Source organism: Trichosurus vulpecula, chromosome 1, assembly GCF_011100635.1.
Source record: "Trichosurus vulpecula isolate mTriVul1 chromosome 1, mTriVul1.pri, whole genome shotgun sequence".
Classification (NCBI taxonomy): domain Eukaryota; kingdom Metazoa; phylum Chordata; class Mammalia; order Diprotodontia; family Phalangeridae; genus Trichosurus; species Trichosurus vulpecula.
The window spans coordinates 475511743-475517654 of record NC_050573.1 but is presented as its reverse complement, the minus strand read 5'-3'; positions in this window follow the sequence as shown (position 1 = coordinate 475517654).

Below are 5912 nucleotides of genomic sequence, written 5' to 3'. Positions count from 1 at the left end.
TTATGAATGACTCATGACAAAGATGGACATTTCTTTTGGACCTAAGATGGAGAAGAAAGTTTCTGATTACAATAAAAGTTAATGAAAAGGACACAACTAAGAGATGTTTTCTACGTAAGAAATGCATATTTTGATCTGTTTCCTTTATTCCTCTTGCAGTCCAGTACATTAAAAATGACTCCCAAGAGGGAGTTTCAGTTTTCAATTGTCTCTATTTTGTTGTTATTTTATTATATAATGTGCTATCTATCACTGTGATTTAAAGTATAGAGTATGAATTATAAGTTCTGAAATTTAGAAATCTATGCCCATATTCTCCTAGGCAACTATAAATATTTCTTTGGAAATCTTGGTGGCAATACATTGCATGCGCTCGGTATTGCTCTATATAGTGTGGCCAGCACCATAAATTGTATAGAAAGGAAAAAGGTAGTAACTTTGAGTCATGGTACTGCAAGCTGCTATAAACATATTGGTGTGGACATTTTGAAGTCATTCCAAAATATTTTGTGAGGTCACCTCTCCTGCCAGATGCATCTTCTTATTTCCATATTTTCTTATTTTTCTAGCGGGAGGGTGATTGGGAAGAGGCTAGGGAAAGAGAAGGGAGTAAAGGTTTTGCCTATGAACTTTATTGACTCAGTTGACCAAGTTATAATAAAAATTTTAATCACAATCATATTATCTGAGAATCATCTATGCTACTGCTGATGAGAAACTTAAATAAAATGAGAGATATTCTAGGTGCATATTGGAAGCTCTTGCAAAAATAGTCAAAATGGTTTGTCTATGGTCAGATACTTTCTTTAATACTGAAAATATTTTGTATTCATATAGGACCATTATTCAAGATATACCCCAGTACTTTGCATGTATAAACTTCTCAATCCTCCTAAAGTTTTCTCTTGGGACATTGGCATAAGGGTAGGAGTGGTCATTTTATAGTTGTAAAAAAGTTCACAACTACAGCCCAAAGAAGTCTTTTGCTATAAAATCCCAGCTCTCATTTGCTCTAGGCCTATATTTGCCAGACTTGAAAATTTTCTAGATATTTCAGAAACTACCATGAATCCCTCATTTTAGTTGTGGGATGATAGGGAGATTTTATCTATATCTCTATCTGTCCATCCTCTCTAGGTATTTATGACATTACTCTCTTCTTATTCTCTCTCTCCTTATCTGCCTATTCCTTTTCAGTGTGCTTTGCTGGTTGTTAATACAGGTCACTAATTCCCCCAAGGCTTTTTCTTTGGCCCTTTTCCCTTTCTATACTATCTCATTTGGCTCCTTATTAGTCGCCATAGATTCAAATGTCAACTCTATACAATGATTCTTAGATCTATTTATCCAAGCCTAGCCTCTCTCCTGACCTGCAATCTCACATGTCCAACTACTTATTGAAATATAGATCTGGAAATTCCAAAGCCATCTTAAGCTCAGTATCTTTAAAACTGAACTTGTTATCTTTCTCTCCAAACCTGGGGTGGGGAATCTGAGGCCTCGAGGAAGTATGGCCGTCTGTCTCCTCTAGTGATGCCCTTTGACTGAATCCAAACTTCACAGAACAGATACCCTAAATAAATGGATTTGTTCTGTAAACTTGGACTCAAAGTCAAAAGGCCATACTCAAGGCCCTAGAGGGTCACATGGGGCCTGGAGGCAGCAGGTTCCCCACCCCTGCCCCAAACCCTTTTCTCTTCCAAACTTTCCTATTATTATCAAAGACTCCACCAAGATCTCAGTTCGCCAACCCTTTAATGTCATCCTAAACTACTCAATCATACTCATCGCACATATCCAATCTGTTGCCAAGTCCTATCATTTCTGCTTTCACAATGTAGTTCATATACATCTCATTCTTTTCATTCACATAATGACCAATCTGGTGCAGACCCTTATCACCTTATGTCGAGACTATTGCAATAGCCTACTGGTTGTTTTTTCTTCCTCAAGTCTCTTCCATCTTCCACTCTGCTGCCAAAGGGATCTTCTTAAACATCAGGTTGGACCATATCACCCTATTACTCAATAAATTCTAATGGTTCCTTATTATTTCTAGGATCAAATATAGAATCTTTTATTTTACCTTTTTGAAGACCTTTAACTACCCAGGCACCTTCCTATTTTCCCTAGTCTTTTTAAATTTTACTCATCTCAACCCATATGATGCAATCCAGTGATATTGGCCTTCTTGCTGTTACTTGAAAGGATAATAATGTCACCTGCCTTGCTAGGTTGTTGTAAGGATCAAATCAGGTATCTGTGAAGTGTTTAGCACAGTGACTGGCACATGGTAGGGACCACGTAAAAGCTTCTTCCCTTCTGCCTTTTCTCCCTTTGTGCAAGAAACTCTGTCATGACTCTGTGCCTCTTCATTGGCTGTTCCCCACATCTGGAATGATCTCCCTCCTCGTCTCTGCCTCCTGGTTTCTCTATATTCCTTCAAGAATCAGATCAAATTCCACCTACTGCGAGAAGTCTTCCCTGGTCCTTAATGCTAATGCTTTCACTCTGAGATTACCTCCAACTTATCCTGTATATGTCTTCTGTATAGTTGTTTACATGTTGTCTCCTTCAATAGAATATGAGGTCATTAAGAGCACGGACTATTTTTGCCTTTCTTTGCATTTCCAGAATTTACTATAATGCCTCATCCAGAGTAAATGCTTAATCAAGACTTGTTGACTCACTGACTGATTGGGTTTTGAAATATTTAGCATTTTATAGAGAATTATAGGATAACTAGCATGCTTCTTCTGGGTTACAATACCAAGGAAGGTTAGATTTTGTAGGGAACTCAGTGGATGCTCAGTCAAATCCATACTGCTAAAAGAATCTTTTTTTTTTTTTTACAGATGTCAGATAAGTGGTCATCAGTCTTTGTTTGAAGACTGTAAGGAAGAGGAACTGACTACTTTCTGAAGCTACCCGTTCATTTTATATAGCTCTAACTTTTAGGAAATTTTTCCTTATATCAAGACAAAATTTGGCTCTTTGCAACTTCTGTTCATCATTCCCAGTTCTGCGCTTATGGGCCAAAGAGAAAAATTGCTCTTTGTGATAATTGCAAACTTTATATTATTTGACATTATATTCATAAGAATAGGACTCCAATATGAAGTCACTTAGTCTACGTGTTCCTAATGCTCATAGAAATGGTCTAAGCCTAAGTGGTTCTAATGCCCATAGCTTGTACTTTTCCACTGTTAAGTCTATGTCAAATGGATAAGGCTTGTAGCTTTTGACTGGAGGAGCTCTTGACATTCTGCAGTAGCCTTGAGTCATTCTCTTTCTGCTGCTTTAGGTAATTGTTAGATCCTCCCACCAGTTTGTTTTCCCAATTAAAAAACAAAACAAAACAGAAAACCAAAACTCTTTATCTGAACTTCACTGAAGCCTGGTACTTACATGACCATGAAAACTTTTCCACCACGTTTGGGGCTGATCAGGAATGCCCCCTACTATATTTGGCATGAATTACCTGTTTTCAACCAACTCCTTATTATATAGAGCTTTGAGCTAAGGAAAAGACAAGAAACATGTTTGGGTTGCTGTGAATTTCCCTTCACAGGTCACTGAGAGGGACTCAGGAATTATGGTGGTCTTTTCACAGCTTGTTGAGAAATCAGGAATCACCTACAAAGACAGTCATTGATGGGTACAATCTTGTACTGAGACTGTAACCAGTTATTGGGATAACAATATTCATGTAAAGATAGGTTGCTACCATAGTTATTGGCATCTCTAGAGGAAAGCAAATGGCCCCTCGATGTTGTCAAACCACGATGGGATGAGACAAGCCCTTCCCCTAGAGAAGCTGTTTCCTGTTTGTTATTTTGTCTTCTTTTTCCATTCCCAGTGGGCTTGTAAGAGCTATCACTATGTGCTTGTCTCATGCAGGGGTGAAATTGTTAGTTGTGAAAACCCATACACATGTATATTTCTTCTATTTAGGTAGATACACATTTTTCTTTGAAGGGAGATCATCCCTGCTGGGATGTCACCTTTATTTTCAACCGGAATAGATGTGATCATATTCAACTCCATTCTCTCCATATGTGGCTACTTCCAATGGGTCAGTTAAAAGCATACAACATCTTTCACAAAGAACTGACTTGGACTCCTCTAGTCTGGGCCCAAAGCCCCATAGTAAGGGAGTCCCTGCCATGCCTCTGACTTTGACTTTGACTGTGACCTGGCTTTGAGGTAGCTGCCTCTCAAGGTCTCTGCCTTGAGTCTGGTGCTCTTTCAGCCCATCCCTCTTGGCCTCAACTTCCCCTTCATTCCAGCTGCTTTGGTAGGCTCAAGGACCCTGCTCAGATCCTCACCTAATTTGGCTTTTGGTCACTCCTCACTTCATCTGGCCCAGTTTGGTAATTAATAATAATAGTGGTACTTACTCTTATGGTTATTGTGAGGATAAAATCAGATACTATTTGTAAAGCTCTTTGCAAATCTTAATCCTCATTGTTACTGTTACTGTTGTTACTAGCTTGTGTGGACCTGGGCTCTTCACTTAACCTGCTGGAGCATCAATTTTATCACATGTAAAGTGGGTCTAATGATACTTGCAGTTCCTATTTCATTGACGTATGAGGAAATAATTTTGTAAATCCTAAATCAATGCATAAATTTAAGCAACTACCATTACAGTTGTTGTGAGACTTAGTTCTCAAAACAAAAGTGGATGAAAAATGAGAAGTAATACTATTCAGTTAGATTAGGGACCATATGAAATATCCAGGACAAGGGACCTTTATATAATCAATAACACATTTGATGATATAAAAAAAATAGATCTTGAATTTAAATGTGAGAAGGAGGTTATTTTTTAGGGGGGAAAGGCTTTATTATTTTCAAAAATTATTTATTTATTTTTAGTTTTCAACATTCACTTCCATAGATTTTTGAGTTCCAAATTTTCTCCCAATGTTTCCCCTCCCCACCCCAAGACAACATGTAATTTGATATAGGGTCTACATATACATTCATATTGAACCTATTTTCACATTAGTCATGTTGTAAAGAAGAATTAGTACCAATGGGAGAAACTACGAGAAAGAAGAAACAAACAAAAAAAGAGAAAGAGCGAATAACATGCTTCAATCTGCATTCGGATTCCATAGTTCTTTTTCTGGATGTGGACAGCATTTTCTATCATGAGTCCTTTGTAGTCATCTTGGATCCTTGCATTGCTAAGAAGAGATAAGTCCATCAAGGTTGCACATTGTGACTATTACTGTGGGCAATTTTCTCATTCTGTTCACTTCACTCAGCATCAGTTCATTCAAGTCTTTCCAGTTTTTTTGAAGTTTCTCTGCTCATCATTTCTTATAGCACAATAGTATTTATATACCACAACTTGTTCAGCCCTAATTATGGGATTCTTAAGAAATAATTGAAATAAATTTTACTCGTGCTACCATTATAAAGACATATCTCTACACTGTCTTTCTTTTGTAGAATTCAGGATGCTTTTTTGGGTTCAAAATCATTAATTTTTATAGAAGTTATGATCCTATACTATATAATAACTACATAGTAGACAATAATTAAAACATCAAGTTTATTTAGTAATGGGTGAACTCTCTGTAAAGTCTCTGTGAAATAGGTGCTGCAGTCTAATTGAATCCCATAATTATATAATTATGAGATCTGAGAAATCATCTCTCTCTACTCTTTCATTTTATAGAATAAGGAAACTAAGACCCAGAGAACTAAAATGACTTAACCAAAGTCTTGACTACAAAGATCTTTTTTTCTTAAAGCAGACTTAGGAAGGTTTGGAATTCCAAAGTCCAGTACAAAGAAACATGGAGAACACAAGACAAGTGAGCTTAATTGAGGGGACATAATTACAATATGAAAAATAATCAGGGAGGAGGATGGAAATAAGTCAGGTCTGCTGGGTC